The following is a 20,027-nucleotide window of genomic DNA, read 5'->3' on the forward strand; positions in this document are numbered from 1 at the left end:
AGATAATAGGTTCCCAACATAATAAAGATCAAGCTGGAGCACTTAACCATTAGAATCAAGGTACTGAATTTCAAAGTCAGAGTGTCAGCCAAGGTGCCCTAACTCTGAGAGCTTTGTAGATAATTAACATATCTCATAATTTTTAGGAACAATATTGATGGATAGTCAACAAGTCCATTGCTTTATTTATTTAACTAATCAAGGATAGAGTATCAGAAGGCTGTGGGCAACATCCTCAATTCAATAGTTCACAATCCTTGGCCTAGTTTTAGGACATAAGAAAATTTTCAGACTTGATATTCTTTGAAAGGGATGCCCATTCTCCATGATGAAAGACCTTATAGCACCACAGCAGATTTATATGCTTCCTCGAAGGACACTACAGACATTTATTCCAATAGTCATACATTGGGAAAGGGATAATACACAGATATTTTAGGATAATTTTACACATGGTTAAAATTGACATCAAGACTCAGGGGTGTAAAGTGTCCCATTGGCTGCTCTGGGAGCACATAGCGTTCTAGTCAAGATTCAGTTTATAAAACACAAATCTACACAGTGATCACTTCCCTTTCCCAGAAAACACAATTAGAATGGATATACTTAGTAGTTGGCAGAACACACACGTTTGTTCCTAATCTTGTAAGAAAAGAAAACAATCAACAGAGAAGGCCAAATAGAGGACGTTGAACACTTTCCTCATCCCCATCCCCACCCAAGATAATGCATCAAAAACAATGCCCTATACAAAGAATGGCAGGGATTAGTGAATGGCAGAGATTATTTAAAACCCTAAAGAATTCCAGGGTGGTGGTCCCCATCGTAACCCAAGTAATTTACCAGACTGACCCTTGCAAAAACCTAGTGGATCCTAGATATTGACAGCAGATTACTGCAAACTCAACTGAGTAGTAGCCTCAATTGAAACTCCTGTGACCTCTTACCCAACTGAAACAGATGTGATATCTTACAAAAACCTTACAACACAGATTGTGATATCTTACTAGAGTATATTAACATGAATCCAGGTACTATTATATATATATAACTTTTTAGTATCATTTCTAATTTGCATTGATGTAGGATGGGTAACAGTATACATTTAAGGTTTTGTACTAGGGCTTTGTCCACTTTCATGCCCTCTGTTATAACTCTAAAGAATGTGGACCATCTGGACAATCCACAGAATATCACATCATCCAACTATATTGATAGCATAATGTTAATCATACTGAACGAGCAAGGATTGGCAAGTATTTTGAAGACCTTAGTAAGACATTTTCCAGAGTTTCAGAGGATCATCACATTTTTAGGGAATCAGTCTAGAGCATGTTGGACAGTCTAAGGTAAAGGGCAAATTATTGCCTTTTGCAATTTTCATTACTAAAAAAGGAAGCACATTGACTGGTAAGCCCCTTTAGGTTCCAGAAGTAGCATATCCATATTTGATAACTGTCAAGAGTTTAGCTAAGCTATTCCTTGGTATTTCTGCCTCAGCAACATTTTGTTTGGCCAAGCAGACTACATTGATTTTACACTGACACCAGTCCCCTCATGCAAGCTCAGTGCCCTAGAGAGCAGCCTGCAGTCACAAGCAAATGTGAGTTCCTGATATGACTCCCTCAACAACCCTTGATCAAAAGTCTCCCCTGTCTCCCAGTTCCTTCCCTTTCTGTTCCCCTTAGATATAGCCCACATGTGGCTTAGCAAAACCCCGCTCTTTTGGTTTGAATTGACCAATCCAGCCTTGGTCTGAGAACCCTAAAGTGCTCCACACACAGACTCTAATAAAGGTGTGTGCCCCAGTTCCTGTCCATGACTGAACTCTGTTTTGACCTTCCTTGTGTAGTCCCTTGAGGCATGCCATGTACTTCCTCCAGGATCTGTGAGTAATAAACTTCTCTATTTCTGTTCCTCTTGTGGTCCGTTGTTGAACCATGGCTCACCATCTGGCACCATGTGCTTCACTTAATAAGTATTAATTTGACCAATTCATAACAATAATATTGCTAAGTCCTATTTACTGAATGGTATAAAAGTCTATCAGAGTTGAGTGGAATCAAAAATAGGAAAGAACTCTGCATCAGGTATAGCCCTGCCAATGGAGACATGTGAGCCTGCAGACTACATATCACTAGAGATATCTATGATAGCAAAACAGGCTGTGCAGAGTTTTAATCAGGTCCAACAGAAGAATCAGGAGGTAGACCCCTAGAGGTATAGAGGAAAGCCATGCTACATATAGCAGAAAAATATACATCTTTCTAAATTTAGCAGCTAGCATGCTATTAGGTCCTGGTAGACATGGCACCTAAACATGAAATGTGAAAGGCCCACGTGACCAGAGCTGCCCTCATGAGCTAGCGCTTCTGAGTCACGCTATGTTAAAAAGTTGAGTTTTTTTCAATAGCTATCTGTATGGAAGCTATACATCCAGGTTCAGTCATGAATAGAATCAGAGATCATAGCTAAATTTCTTATTTATGTCTCCACTACCTCCTAAGAAAGATGTTGATGCTTGCCAGAATTAAGAGTTGAGATAGTTTCTGTCAGAGCAATGATAATATGAATTTTGCAGTCAAACTGAATGGGATAAATTCCTGATAACTTCAAGGTTTGTAAGTAACTTGGTTTCTTATGTTACCTAATTTAACCTTAATTTCTTCGTGTGTAAAATGAATATTTAAATTGCCAACTCACATATTATGAAGATAAAATAGCATAACCCAAGCAAAGTATGGTGCCTAACATAAAGAAATTACTCATTAAATACTATTAGTAGTTTATAATAGTAAATTATTTAAAAGTTAGACTGAGGGATTAAAATCATTTACATTTGCTTTAATTAGACTTCTTAACTCTTAGGAATTCTAGATAATTGGGTAATTAGGGAGAAAAAATAAGGAAAATAAAACTTTCAAGTAGCTAGAATGTTGCTGATGTAATAAAATAAGTCTTTCTCTTTTTCCCTTTCTCTGCAAAGCAATATTTAGCAAGAACAGTGTCTCTAGTCCTTTTATGAAATATTTACTTTATAAAAAAGTCAAAATACTCTCCATTAAAAATTTCAAGCACAAAAGTTTCCATCAATTTTAAGTATTAATTTATGTCTGACTCTCACTCCTTTGTTTTTCTATTTTATATATTTATTTTGTTTTTTATTTATATATTAATTTTGTATTTATTTTTATAGTATAACTTACACTCATGAACCTACCACCTACACAAGAAGAACTAGAACATTCATTGCCAAAATCCTTTGGTTCTCAATTTCTATGCTCCTGTCCAATTTACCTTCCTGCCTCCTTTCCAGAGGTAACCACCAGCCTGGATTAGATGTGTTTTTTTCTATGATTCTAAAGTATGTTTCTTTTTTGTTTGCTGCTTTTTGCTGTTGTTGTTGTTGTTTAAATAGTTAACATCTTTAATGTGATTTTTTTTCTTCCTATTTCAGTGTTGTTTGAAGGACCCCTAGTCAAGTTTCTTTGGAATCATCTAAAGGTATGTATGTATCTATTTGGAGAGTTTAGCTGGGATTTCTATGCACTAATTAATGAGTACTGAGACACCTTAGGATGTTGTTTTTGGGATTATTTATTGTACGATTGTGGACTTTAGGTACATTAAAGAATGGGAGCTGGGAGCACAGTACACACCCCTCCAAGTGCTAGTGACTGGCAAGTTTAGCAGAGGCAACCTCTAATTTTCAGCTTCCTTGTGCTCCTGATTTATGTGTCAGCTCTTGCCATCATCCTGCACAAGAGCATCTTGAGCAACAAAGGGCATCTCATGTGTTTGGGGACATCAGAAGTTATAACTGTGTAATTAAAGCTTCCGAGATCCTGCTGCTGTGAAAGACACTCTATCCCTTCCTAAAGATAACTATAAACTTTGTGCTGGGTCACCTACTGTCTCTAGGTTTTGATTAACAATCCAATCTAGAAACTCACTCTAGTGACCATGTAATTCCTTACATTATTATTACTATTATTATTATTTTCATTATTATTATTTTGATTGCTGTTAAACATTAGAAAAATTATTCACATTGTTCTGTCAGAATTTTATTACTACAACTTATATAGGTTAATACATATTCTACGATACATTCATTCCTATTGTTTTATAATAGCAGCACACGTGCGCGTGTGCGTGTGTGTGTATAAATAAATAATTAATTACTTAATATATATAGACATACGTATGTGTATATTATATATATATTACATTCTAACCAGCTTTGTATGAGAGTTACAATTCCTCCAAATCCTTGCCAATAATACAGTGTTTTTTGTTTGTTTGTTTTAGTCTTAGACATTCTAATAGGTCAAAAGGGGTACCTCATTATGTTTTTAATGTGCATTAATGTCCATTCTTCTAATTACTAAAAATATTTAGCATATTTTCTTGTGAATATTCACATTCATATATCTTCTATAGTAAAGTGTCTATTCAAATCTTTGTTCAATTTTGTACTTGGGTGATTTACTTCTTTTTACTGAGTAGAATCAGGTGTTTATATATTTTAAGTCCATGTCTGTTATCAGATATATAATTTACAAACATATTCTCCCAGTTTGTAACTTGCTTTTCATTGTCTTAACAGACTTTTGAGGAGCCAAGATTTTATTTATGTTTTTATGAAGTGCATTTTATCAATTTGGTCTTTTACAAATTATGCTTTTGTTATCATATCAGAGAAATCTTTGCCTAGCCAAAATCACAAAGGTTTTTCTCTATGTTTTGTTCTAGAAGTTTTATAGTTTTAAATTTTTCACTTAGATATATGATAAAATTTGAGTCAGTATCTATGTATGATAGAACATATGGATCCATGTTTCTTTTATTTTGCATATGGATATCCAGTTGTCACAAAACCATTTATTAAAAAAAAATTATCCAATCTCCACTGAATTGGCTTTGCACCTTGTTAAAAATCAGTTTTCCATTATGTGTTTTTCTATTACCTGATTCTCTGTTCTATTCCATTGGACTATTTGTCTAACTTGACAGTGGTACCACAGTATTTTGATTACTTAGGTTTTATAATAAGTCTTAAAATTAGATAGTGTTGGTGTTCCAACTTTGTTAAATCAATGTGTAATAGGAAATACATACCTAGAATGGTCAAAACAACTTTTTTCTGTTGCTGCTTTTAAAACTCATGTTTTACCTTTGACTTTTAAGAGCTTGACTCTTAAATTTTGAGTTGGCACAGCTTTTAAAAATGTTTATCTTTCTTGGTATTTATTGAATATCTAAATATATAAATCTATACCTTATATCAAATTTGTTAATTTTTCAGTATTTAATAAATGATTATCTTCCCTATTCTTTTTCTTCTTTTCTTCTAAAACTCTAATAACATTTGTCTCACTCTTTCATAATATCTAACACTTTTGTGATTCTGTTTATATTTTTCAATACTTTTTCTCTATTTCTCAGATTGGATAGCATCTATTGAAATACCGTTATGCTCATTAGCCATCCTTAAATCGCAATGCTATTGTTAAGTCTATGCAATAATTTTTTTCCATATATTTTATTTCAAGAATTCCCATTTGGTTAGTTTTGTAGTTTTATTTTTCTATCTTTTCACTATTTAAGAGCAAACTTTTAAAAATATTTTTATTTTATATTATACTTCTTATTTAGATCATCATCAGGTTGTTCGTATTAACTGTCTTTTCTCTTTAGGAAAGACTCCACTTACCTCATTCTTTAAATACCAAATTATTTTGGATTGTATTGCCAACATTTAAATTTTTATGTTGTGGAGACTCCAAATTCTGTTATTTTCTTCTAATTAGTGATGTTTCATTTGTTTTAATAGCAATTAACTTAGTTGGACATGAACTACAAACTGTTTCTTGAGAAGGAAGACCAAGCTTCAGATTGTTTACTTTTACCTGAGGTTTACTGAGTCTTTTTTGCACATGTGTACTTCAGGGATTAGCCAACATGTTGTCAGACAGTACTTGAGATCTCCTCTTTAACTCTTTCTATTTTTGTATGCTCTTCCATTGCCAGTGGCCATTAATGCTCTAAATCAGTACTCTGATTGACAGGGACAGAAAGCTTGCCATTGCTTTTTTTTAAAAATCCCATCACTTTGCAATTTCTGCAACTTCTCCCATCCTACAAGTGATGAAAAGGGGCACTTCCTTTTTATATATCTCCTGCTCTGAAAGTGAAATCCCTATAGAATAAAACTCCTCCTCTTCATTCTCTGCTACCTTCAGATAGTTGCTTTTTCTATTATGTTTAGATGTTACAGATGATATTTGCCATAACAGGAAAGTCACAGTATCCTACCATAGATATTTAACTTACAAAAGTGACTAAACTCCAATCCCTCCCACCCCCCAACACACACACACACACACACACACACACACACACACACACACACACACACTAGTGGAATCTTTTGTGTTTGACTTTTTTTTTTTACCATCAACAGTTAGATTACACTCATCAGTAAGTTATCCTCAACTCCTAATCCAATTTAAAAATAAAAAAAAACAACCAAGAAGCAACCAAATAAATACATTTAAAATTTCATCTTTTTGCATCTTATACCATTTGGGGAATATTTCTTTTTTCTTGATGCATGTCCTTTAGCAGTCCATTTAGAGCAGAATTTTCAGTGGTAAGCTTTATGTATTATAAATATTTTATATTGCATTTATTTTTTATTGTGATGAGAACACTTAACATTAGCTTTATCCCCTTAACAAATTTTTAAATGGACAGTACAATATTGTTAACTATAGCTACAATGTTGTGTAATAGATTTCTAGATCTTATTCATCTTATATAACTGAATCTTTCTATCTATCCACAATGAAATATCAATACATTTATTTTTGAAAGATGATTTTGCTGGATACACAAAACATTTTTAACTTTTCTTTTTTTAAGGTTTTATTTTATATTGAAGTATAGCCGATTAACAATGCTGTGATAGTTTCATGTGCATAGCAAAATGACTCAACCATACACGTATCCATTCTCCCCCAAACTCCCCTCCCATCCAGGTTTCCATATAATATTGAGAAGAGTTCCCTGTGCTATACAGTAGGTCTTTATTGGTTATCCATTTTAAATATAGCAGTGTGTACATGTCAATTCCAAACTCCCTAACTCCCTTTCCCCCCACCCTTCCCTACAATGAGGTATCACCTCACACCAGTCGAAATGACTATCATTGGACTTCCCTGGTGGCACAGTGGTTTAGAATCCACCTGCCAATGCAGGGGACAGGGGTTCAATCCCTGGTCAAGGAAGATCTCACATGCCGTGGAGCAGCTAAGCCTGGGCACCACAACTACTGAACCTGCTCTTTGCAGCCCGCAAGCCACAACTACTGAGCCCATGTGCCTAGAGTCCGTGCTCTGTGACAAGAGAAGCCACTGCAATGAGAAGCACACGCACCTCAACAAAGAGTAGCCTCCACTCGCCACAACTAGAGAAAACCCCAACGCAGCCAAAAATAATAAATAAATAAATTTATTTATTATTTTTTTTTTAAAAAAAAGAAATGACTATCGTTAAAAATATCCACAAACAATAAATGCTGGAGAGGGTGTGGAGAGAAGGGAACCCTCCTACACTGTTGGTGGGAATGTAAATTGGTACAGACACTATGGAGAACAGTAGGGAGGTTCCTTAAAACAACTAAACATAAAGCTACTGTATGACCCTGCAATCCCACTCCTGGACATATATCCAAAAACAAAACATGGCCCAAAAGGATACATGCACCCCAATGTTCATTGCAGCACTGTTTACAATAGCCAAGACATGGAACAAACTGAATGTCCATCAACAGAAGAATTGATAAAGAAGATGGATACATATATACAATGGAATATTACTCAGCCATACAAAGAATGAAATAGTGCCATTTACAGCAACATGGATGGAACGACAGATTGTCATACTGAGTGAAGTAAGTCTGACAGAGAAAGAGAAATATCATATGATATCACTTATACATAGAATCTAAAAAGATATGATACAAATGAACTTATTCACAAAACAGAAACAGACTCACAGACTTAGAGAATGAACTTATGGATACACAATTATAAGTTAAATGTTGTTTTTATGTTCTCTCTGTGTAAATATTATTCCACTACCTTTTGGCTTCCATTTGTTGCTGTTGTTTTTGTTGTTGTTGCCACACATTCTGTTACTGTAGTGATAATTTTTCTAATTATGTCTTTCCCTCTGATTGATTTCAAAATATTTTCTGTCTCAAATGAGCTTTAGTTTCAGAAGACTCAGAAAACAGGGATATACGATGATTATTTATTTGATTCTGCCTTTGATATGATATTTTCCTTGTATCAGTAGAGTCATATTTTTTTTTATCAGTTCTGGAAAATCCATAACTGTCTTTTCTTTACTTTTTCTTACCATTTTCTCACCATTTTTCCCTTTGGGCCCCCAGTCAGATATTTGATGAAACTTCTGATTTTTTCTTTATTTTTAACCTCTCTTTTTTGTTTTTGATATTCTCATAACTTTATGCTGCTTTATGAATGAATTTTTCATATATTTCTTCCAGATCATTAATTCTCTTTTCAGGGTTTTCACCCATACATCAACTTTTTTTTTTTTTTGGCCGTGTCACATGGACTGTGGGATCTTGGTTCCCTGACCAGGGATCGAACCTGTGTCCTCTGCAGCGGAAGTGCAGAGTTCCAACCATTGGACAACCAGGGAAGTCCCTGCATCCATCAACTTTTTCAACAGCTATATAATACACTTCTAGAAATTTATTTGTTTGATTTTTCAAGTCTGACTCTTCATTGGAGACCGTTTACCAACTTAGATTTGTAATTTCATTCATTATTTTTAAAAACATTTTATAAATAACAATTCTACTTTATGCAACTGAAACATACAGCAAACATCTACTGTCTTTGGTATTTAGATTTCTTGTAACTTATTTCTGTGTCTCTTATTCATAGTGGCTTGATTTCACTAAAGTCTGTTGGTATTTGGCAAATTATAGGTAGTAGATTGCATTTTTATACCAATTCTTTCCCTGTGTTTAAGTTATTTTTCATGTGATCACAGTGCCTTTTATAAGACACAGAATGTGTATCCTTATCTCTTTGTTATAAAGCTTGGCCATTTGTCTTACTTTGTCCAGTTGTTTGTGGGTGAAGTGACAGAGTATTAGTTCTGGGCTATGTCTTTAAAGATCATCTTATGTTTCTATTTGTTTCTTACATGTTAACATTGCCACGATAATAACATTCCTCCTATATTGTACTGATTCCAGAGAGTGAGAGTCACACAGAGCAAGGATGCCCCAATTTATTATCAGAACTAATACTCATGGCAAATTCATGCTTGTGAACATGTAGACCCAAATTCTGAAGTAGAGATTTATCAGTTGTTCTACTTTCCAGTGAGCATAATAATAAAAGTCTATTGTTATGTTGAGATTTGGATTGCCTTTGCTTGCATCATTAGTAACTGATACTCATGATACCCAAAATAATGTCTTCTCTATAGTAACCTCAATCTTTTTTCCTAAAACAATGGCCACCAAATCTATAATAAGGATTATCATGTGCACTTAAGGTGGTCTCTGATATGTGATGTACTTCTCATAGGCACTGGTGGAATAAAAATATTTTTCCCAACTTGATTGTATTTTACCACCTAACCTCATCTTTGAAATTTAGGAAACACTACTCTTTTCCCCCTGAGATTATATATATTAGTTCACATGGTATTTTTATACAAGAGTAAATTTGAGGATCATTTGTGTTTTAAGCACTTAGTTGTCTTTCTCCTCAAGTTTTCTGGAGGGATTGGATTACATCAATCATTCCTCATCTTTTTAATATTCCTTCTTGCAAGTTAAGTAGAAATAGGGGAGCTAGGAAAAATGCAGATAAGCATTCCACTAAAGTTGCCTTGCCTTCTTACCTGAGTGCTGCTCAGTAATACTATTTTAAAAGAACTTTGTGTTAACTTGAATAAAAATATAACTCCAAAATATCTGACAAAAAGAATGTATTTGAATGGCTATGTATATACACACAGATATATAATTTTATTTTCTTCTTATTTACATATACTTTCATAATTATTTACTTGAGCTTACAAAAACAAAAACAATTTATTTTAACATAAATGGTAGTGTAAAGTCTTTGTTGTTTCTTAGAATCCTCAGAATTTTATGTTTGATAACAACTTTTTATAAGTACACATCAACTTTAATTCCAAGATATTATTCTGATATGAGTATTCTAATTTCACAGTCTGCATGTTGGGGAGAGTCCATCTTTATCATAGCAGGAATCATCTCAGTTTTATTATTTATTTATATTTAATTTAGTATGCTCTTACCAGGAGTCTTGATTTTATTTCAACATTTTCAAATGCAACAATACTAAGTACCACAGCTAATGACTTGAAATGGATGCAACTTTATCTTTCTTATACATGATTTGAAGGCAATTCAGTCACTTAAGACAGAATTTCTTTATGAAAAAAAAAATGCTACAATAAAAAGTTTGTAGAAAGTGTTTTAGTTTTCTTCACCAAAATTAATTTTGATATTCAATTTAAAGTCCCCTGAAGGTTAATAGAATTATAATCAATGAGAAAAGATAATAAAAAAGAAAGCTGTATTGTGTTTTACTTAACTATAACAATGGGACAATCAAACTGAAAATATTTTTCTATGGTTATGTCAAAAATCTAAATGTTCCATTTAAAAAATAGGCATGTGTAATATTCTAATGAGCTTAAGATAACACCAAACATACCTAGTTGTATGTAGATCTTCCTAATTACTTAGGAGGAGATTGTCTTCATCATGAACATAAACATTCAGAATCCACAAATTATAATACTGAAGTCATTTAAATATACGTGTCTCTGTAACATGCCTGTGGGTTAATTTTTGCTGATTAGTTTATTACTCTGATTTCATTGCATTGCAATGAATTCCTATAGGCAAGCACCTGGAAGTAATCACCTGAAAAAAATTAACTATATGCACAGGTATGGCTTAGGAGAGCAAAAATATGCTTTAGCTCATGCAAAATCCAATAGCTTGCCTATTGTGTTACATTTCTGAGTTAAGTGAAAATCATCACGCTGAACTTTTAGGATCTAACTAAGGCAGATCTATAAAATTCAAGCTGGTTTCCTTGCCCATATTTTAGTCTTCATGGCTCTGTCTATATAACTAAGACCAGTTTAGAAGATGAAGCATTATTTTAGAAAGGGGAAATAAGGACCTCTACCCTGTGTTGTGGAATTAAATTCTGGCAAGACTTATGATTTTCTGACCTGTACTTACTTTCTCCAAAAAATGGATTTCCATCTTGTAGCAATTTTACAATAATTAAATAATATTAAACACATAAATGACTTAGAAGAGTTCAAGTACATTGTTAAAACTGTCAATAATTTCAACAAAGGTCATCATGGCCATCATTCACATCATTATATATCCACCATAAACATTATTATCATCAAAGTGCTTCTTACTTTAGGATAGGTTTCTATCCATAAAATGCATTCTCCTCAATTAAACCTACACGTGTATTCTACTTTCCAGATTTGTTTAGAATATAAGAACATTATTTTTTTAAAAAACTTGAAATAAAAACTTTGAAATAATTCAAATTGTAAATCACCTTGCAGTTCTTTTAAGTGTTATATACCAACGTTGTGTTTGAGAAAAAAAAAATGAGATAACCTTCATTTAATGAAGCTGATGCCAATATTTCAACATTATTATGGTATGTTGATAACTGCATGTCAATGGTTTATTCATTTTTTTTAATTTTTATTTATTTTTTTTATTGGGGTATAGTTGTTTTACAATGTTGTGTTAGTTTCTACTGTACAGTGCAGTGGAATTCCCTGTGCTATACAGCAGGTTCTCATTAGTTATCCATTTTATATACAGAGTGAAGTAAGTCAGAAAGAGAAAAAAACAAATATTGTATATTAATGTATATATGTGGAATCTAGAAAAATGGTACAGATGAACCTGTTTGTAAGGCAGAAATAGAGACACAGATGTAGATAACAAGTGCATGGACACCAAGGGGGGAAAGAGGGATGGCATGAATTGGGTGATTGGGTTTATTCATTTTTAATCACATTTTTTGAGCTCTGATTTGGCTTACTTTGAAATCAGGTATGAAAAGTACACATCAATATAAAAATAATATATTAGGAGTTATAATAGAAGATGACTACAATCTCAGTTAATATTTTAACTGTAGAAATTTCTCTCTATTCCTGAAACTTTGTTGTGATTATAGTTCATTAAGCCTTATTTAATGTTCAATAAAATATAATATTATTGTGTTTTCTTCTGTGAAAATCTATATTTTATTTTTCCTTATTAGTTTTCTCTTTAGTTTATGTTACCAGGATTCTTCAATCTCAAACAACAAAAATGTTTGCTCACTAAATGAAACATGAATAAATAGTTTATCAAAAGAACATTGAGGGCTTCCCTGGTGGCGCAGTGGTTGAGAGTCCGCCTGCCGATGCAGGGGACACAGGTTCGTGCCCCGGTCTGGGAAGATCCCACATGCCGTGGAGCGGCTAGGCCCGTGAGCCATGGCCACTGAGCCTGCGCAGCCGGAGCCTGTACTCTGCAATGGGAGAGGCCACAACAGTGAGAGGCTCGCGTACCGCAAAAAAAAAAGAACATTGAATAGCAAAGAGAGTTGAATAAAGATCTGGTATATATCTCATCTCAGGAAGAGTGGGAACTAAGACAGATCCATTGATCTCAGCCAAAAATACGTGTGGAAAGTCTTTTTAGTGCTGTGCCATCAGAAAACCCAGTATTAGTTGACTACTGTTTTTGAAGTCTTAACTCATGGTTAAAGTTTTCAGGAAAGAGGATGTAATTGTACTATCTTGTATCACATGTTACTTCCTATGGTCAGTGAGTTGATGATATTTAGATAACATCTTGGACTTAAAGTTGATGCTGGAATGATTAAGACTTTTGCTGATTCTTATGAGTTAAATTGTTTTCCCCCAAAATTATATGTTGGAGTCCTGACCCCCAGTACTTTATAGTGCAACCTTCTTTAGAAATAGGGTTATTTTGTATTTAATTAATTAAGATGGGGTCATTCTGGAGTAGGGTGAGACCCTTATCCAATATGACTACTGTCCTTATACAAAGCAGAAATTTGGGTCAGACTTGCACACAGGAAGAATGTCATGTGGAGATGAAGGCAGAGGTGGGGATGATGCTTTTGTATGACATAGAACACCTAAGATTGCTAAAAATAAGCTACATGAAAAGCTTGGAAAAGATTATTTCTCCCTGCCCTCAGAAAGAACCAAACTTGCCAATACCTTCAAATGGCACAAGTAGCCTCCAGAACTGTAAGACAATAGACTTCTATTGTATGAGCCACCCGGTTTATGGTACTTTTGTTATGAAAGTCATAGCATCTACTACAATTACGACTTAGCCTGTTAGAAAGTAATTCCATTGGCAATTCAGAAAATCTCATCCTTGAATATGATTTTAGCTGTGAAGTTTTTTTTTTTTAATCTTTTATTATGTTAAGGAAGATCCCTTCCATTCCTAGTTTTCTGAGCATTTTTATCCTGAAAGTAGATTTTCATCAAATGACTACTTTGTATCAACTGAGATGATGTAGGTCTTTTCTTTTCCTTTTTGTTTTTTTTGTATTCTATTAATTGATTTTCTTATGTTGAACTACTATTCTATTCTTGTAATAAATTTCACATCATAATGGTGCAAAGTCCTTTTAATATTGTGTTGGACACAGTTTGCTGAATTTTGTTGACGATTTTTGCATCTATATTCATTAAGGATAAGATCTGTAATGTTTTTCTTGTGTTGTCTTTCCTCACAGAATGTGTTAAGAAGTATTCCACCCTTTTCACTTTGTTTGGAAGAGTTTGAGAGATATTCAGATTAACTAACCTTTAATGTTTGAAAAAATTCACCAGGGAGGGCCTCTAATACTGAAGTTTTCATTGTTGGGGTTTTTTTGGTTTACTATTCCAATCTCTTTATTTGTTATAATTCTGCTGAGAGATTTCTTCTTAAGTCAGTTTAGTAATTTGTGTATTTCAAGGGATTTGTACATTTCTTATGAATTATCTAATTTGTTAGTGCACAATTGTTTATTGTGTTCTATTATAATTTTTTTTACTTCTGTAAGGTCAGTAGTAATGTCCCCATTTTTCAGATTTTAGTTATTTTTCTTTGTCAATATAGGTAAAAATACGTTAATTTTTAAAATCTTTTCCAAGAAACAAATTTTGATTTTATTAAATCTCCCAATTGTCTCTCTAATCTTTATTTCATTTACCTCTTCTCATTTTTTCTATTATTTCCTTCCTTCAACTAGCTTTGGGTTAAGTTTGCTATTTTTTTTTTCTTTTTCTTCAAAGCATAAAGTTAGGTTATTGATTTGAGATATTTCTTATTTTTTTTAATGTAAGTGTTTTCCACTGTAAATATTCCTCTGAGCACCGATTCTACTCCACCCCATAAGTTTTGGTATGTTGTGTTTTTGTTTTCAATTGTCTCTAAGTATTGGACATTGGAGACTGGAGATTTTAATCCACATACATTAAAAGCAATAGCTAGTAAATTTTTTTTATTTTTTGATGTATGTATTTATAATGCTTCTCTCACTAATTTCCTCCATTACTGCCTTCTTTGGTGTTTAGTTTTGTTTTTTTATGAGTGAAACATTTTTATTCTCTTCTTGTTTTCTTTTGTGTATATATATATATATATATATATTTTCTTCACATAGATTCAGAATTATTTTTCAATTACAAGTCCATATACTCCTTTTTTTAATTAAGATTTTATGTTTTTAGAGAAGTTTTAAATCGACAGAAACATTGGAGGAAGGTACAGAGATTTCCTATACACTCCTTCTGCCACACATACATAGCCTCCTTCATTATCAACATCACCCACCAGAGTGTATATTTGTTACAATTGATGAACTTACATTGACATATCTCAACCATCCAAAGTCCATAGATCTCATTATTATTTACTCTTGGTGTTGTACATTTTGTGGGTTTGAACAAATATATAATGACATGTATCCATTATTATGGTATCATACATAGTATTTTAGTTACTCCAAAAATGCTCTGTGTTCCACCTTTTATGTGAATATTTTTTTAGATATTTTCTTTATGTTACTGTGAAGATTGCATTTAGCATCCTAAATGTATTACAATCTTGTCTGAGTTGATACCCACTTACTTTCAATAGAATACATATACTCTGCTCTTAAACAGATTTTTCCCCTACTTGTTATTATTGTAATGAATTGCATCTTTTACATTGTGTTCCACACAATGGATTTGTTAAAATTTCAGCCATTTGTTTTTTACATCATGTAGGAAATAAAAAGCAGAGTTACAACCACCACTACCCACACACAAATAAATGGTTATTACTAGATTTTATATTTGCCCAGTAGTAACCTTTACCAGAGATCTTCACTTTTTTAAGGGCATGTGTTGTGGTATTAAGACTCCTTCCGCTTTTTTCTTTTTTCCTTTTAAATATGGGAATGTCTTAATAGCTTCCTCATTTGTGAAAAACAGTTTTGCCACATATGGAATTCTTGTTTGGCATTTTTTTTCTTTTAGCACTTTAAATATGTCATCCCACTGCCTTCTAGCTTCTATGGTTTCTGATAAGAAATTTGGTGTTAATGTTATTGAGGATCCCTTGTATATAATGAAACACTTCACTCTTGCTGCTTTTAAGAGTCTCTCTTTGATTATTTCTTTCAACAGTTTTATTATAATGTGTTCAGTGTGGATCACTTTGCTTATCCTACTTTCAGTTTATTGGACTCCTTGGAGTATAGATTCATATTTTTCAGCAAATTTGAGAAGTTTTGTGCCTTTACTTCTTCAAATATTCTTTTTGAGCTTTTTTCTCTCCTCTATTTCTGGGACTTCCATGATCCATAAGTTGGTCTGCTTGATGGTATCTTATAAATCCCTAGGCTATGTTCACAGTTTTTCATCATTTTTCTTCCTCAGAAAATGTCAAGTTTTCTACCTTCAAATTTCATAATTCTATCTTCTGTTTAATCAAATCTGATGTTAAGCCCCTGTAGTGAATTCTTTATTTCACTTACTAAACTCTTTAGCTTCAGAATTTCTATTTGTTTCCTTTTTATAATCTATTTCTCATTTTTGATATTTTCTATTGTTTATGCATTGTAATCCTGGTTTCCTTTAACTTTTTTCCCATGATTTGTGTTAATGCTTTGAGCAAATATAAGATAGTTAATCTGAACTCTTTTTCTAGTAAATGTATTTTCTGAGCTTCCTCAGAATAATTTTTGTCAGTTTATTGTTTTCCTATGAATAGGGCATATTTTCTTGTTTGTTAATGTACTGTGTGATATTTTGTTGAAAACTAGTCATTGGTTATCATAATGGATAACGCTCAAGTCAGATTTTCCCCTTCCCAAGGTTTACTATTTTTTTAATTTGATTGTTGTGCCCTTAGTTGTCCATTTATTTAGTGACTTTTCTAAACTATTTTATCAGAGATTATATTTCTTATAGAATGTGGTCTCTGAAGTGTCTATTCCTTAGCTTGTGTTCAGTTACTATTTTGACAAAGATTTCCTTGAACACCAGGGACTAAACTAACAAATAAACTTATCTCAGTCTTTGCAAATTGAGTCTGTGCTGGAGATCTCCTTCAACACTCAGCCAGGCTTGCCCCCAGCCTAAGGATCAGCTTGAGGTAAAAAATTAGGGTCTTAGGACTTTTCTGTACATGTGTCTTGCTCTGAGAATGTGTGTGGTTTTCTCTATTCTTCCATAAGCATGGGTTCTTTTGAATGCCTTAATTTCCCAAATAAACTCTCTCTAGCTGTTCCTTCCAGATCTTAGGGTATCTATTGTATGTCTCATGTGTTTGTATGTGATCTTTTACTCCAGGTCTCTTCAGGTTGACTATCTGCCTTATGTTGTGTTTGAGTAATGCTCACTGCTTCTCTGGACTGAGTGAGTTCTGCAGTAAGCAAAACATAAATAAACATCTTTAATCAATCCTTCAGGCAGATCATAGATAGGTTAGAATAGACATACACAGTAATATGGGAATTAGGTTTACCTTGCTTTCTCCAGAAACAGGGATCTTGTTCCCATAATGGAAACATGAGTTGCCATCTTCAAGACTTCCAACAAGCCAAGGAAGTGGGTGGGGTGAGGGCATCTAAATATGCCACAAAGCTTTCTTACAGTACTTAAGTTGACTTTCTTTTGATGACCTATAACCTTTGACATTAAATCTTTGATTGTTTTTCAAAGTTCTGATAAAGTTGGTTCCAAAAGTTTGCACTAGTTTTTCAATGTTTCTGTGGAGGAATATAAACTTGTTGCAGCATACTCTCTTTTCTAGCTCATATCACTCCCTGATATAGTCATTTTTGAAAGTCTTTGCCTATTTGAAAGTTTAAATTGGTAGTTTTAACATTTTTGTCAAATTGTATTTTAGTTTTTTGCATTTTATTCTTAATTAGTGCTTATGTCCTTAAATATTTTGCTCCATCACCTCATTGTTTAAACTCTGTTAACAATTCACATTTTCTTGAACTTTATTGGTGCAAATGATGTCAAGAATATAGTTCAAGAATCAAGTAAATTTTTTAGATATGCTTTTTCTCTAAATTCTGAGTAGAAATTTAATATTATATTTGAACATAAAACTTTGTGTAAGTTTATATTGTTGTGGATTTAAGGGGGCTCCATTCATAAGATAATATAAATTGTGATATTTTCTGTCTTAAGTTTCATGATGTTATTAAATCAGTTATCACAATGATAGCATAATAGGTTATATTATTTTAATTTTAGAGGTTAAGAAACTCTGAGTATTTGGACCATGGTCACACAGCAACAATGTGACCATGCTAGAACTCAACACAAGCCTGTATTTCAAAATCAAATCTGATTAAACCAGAAGCTATACCATCTCTCAATTTTTTGTTTCTATTTCTTTACTTATCTTTGAATGAATATTGGTTTATTCATTTGTGACATTTGTTCAAAAATCCTATGCATATATATTTCTTGTCTTCTAATACAGTATTTAAATCCTTTTTCTGGAACGTAAGTTGGATGGCTGGTTGATGTGAGTTTATATTAACACTTTATTGATTTTTATGCCTAAGGGATTTGGAGAAAAGTAAAGAATCATAGACAAATCCAGCTCTATGTGGAGTTTCTTCAGATTCTATGAAGTCAACATATTCAAAGCCAAATTTCTATGTCAAGTATTGTGTTTGACCCTCACTCCAGTACGTCTTAGGTCTGTGTCAGTTCTCCTTCCCATAGCTACCATTCATTATTTCATAACTGAGCCCTCTCCTAATAACAGAAGTTCTGCAGATTTCTATTCTATTGTGGATATGCTTCTGAATCATTTGAATGGCCTCATGAATGTGCTGTCAAGTGGAATGTTCTGTTGCACAGTCACCCTTGATTCTAGAGCTCAAGTCTTGTTTCTCCTACTTATGTCACTGCAACACTGAGTTACCTTCTCTGGAGGGAGAATGGCTGTGGACCTTCTACATTATTCTAGCAAGAAGACTTAAAATATCTCAATAGTGATAGATGACTTTTCCTAATTTCTATCCGGGATACATGTCTCTCCACATTTTTATATTTCTCTGGTGTTTTCAGTAAAGTTTTGTTGGAAGGTAGTGGTCAAATTTGTCCTATGTCCCATAATTCTACATTTTAATTAAAAAATAACTTAATGGAATGAACTATTTGCATGTATGTGACTGCTGTTTCCCCATGTTTCAGAATTAAACACTGCCCCAGTTATTTATGTATATACTTTCTAAGAAATTTTATCTACATATAGACTTTAATAAGCTGTGAATATTCAGTGAATTTCCAGAATATTCAGTGAATATTCAGTGAATTTCTTGTGATATTTACCTGTTCACCATCATAAATTAAGCTGATAGTCTCTGGATTTATTAATTTCTTTCAGTCATTATGCTTTAGATGTAAGAAGAACATCTCTTTTCAAGTGTTTCACAGAGTAGTAGAAAAATTAAACGAATATGTATGACTGCAAATATATAAACATATGTATATGATGCAAAGTAAGATATACCATAATAAAATTATCACATTTCTGTCAACAGTAATGAAAAATTAAAAATTTTCCTTTATAACTGCTGAGACTTATTGTCTGAGGAAAATTGTAGCAGATACAGATTGTAAAATGTAATTTTTTTCAGAAGGAATATCAGCAACCATTGGGAAAATTAGTGGCCTTTGTAGTATACAATTCATTTAAATCAAACTAACCCTCTGAACTTTACTCAATTCACTCATCCAATACAGTTTCCCTGTATGATTATGTTTGAGCTAACTCTAGGGCTTATGAACCATTCAGTCCCAATTGAAAACAGGTGGCTTTATGGTACACTGGACTTTTGTGCCTTAATAACCTACATAATTTTAATAATAAAAACTTTTTTAAGAAAAAATTCTTAAGGTAAAAATTGCAATAATAATAAGAACCATAATATAATGATTTTAAAATAATTTATAGTGGTAAATGGAATTTGAGTTTAATAAGAAGTTTTAAAAACGTCTAATGTGAAAATTATTTATTGCACTTGAAGAGAAAAATAAACTCAAGCATTAGTTGTATTGTAAAATTAAAAATATTTTATGGGGTTTCCCTGGGGGCGCAGTGGTTGAGAGTCCGCCTGCCGATGCAGGGGACACGAGTTCATGCCCGGGTCCGGGAAGATCCCACATGCCGCGGAGTGGCTAGACCCGTGAGCCATGGCCGCTGAGCCTGTGAGTCTGGAGCCTGTGCTCCACAACGGGAGAGGCCACAACAGTGCGAGGCCCATGTACCACCAAAAAAAAAAAAAAAAAAAAAAAAAAATTATGTTGTATACCTGCAATTTGAATAATTTAATCCCTTAAATTATATT

The sequence above is a fragment of the Tursiops truncatus genome, chromosome 4, assembly GCF_011762595.2.
Source record: "Tursiops truncatus isolate mTurTru1 chromosome 4, mTurTru1.mat.Y, whole genome shotgun sequence".
Taxonomy (NCBI): domain Eukaryota; kingdom Metazoa; phylum Chordata; class Mammalia; order Artiodactyla; family Delphinidae; genus Tursiops; species Tursiops truncatus.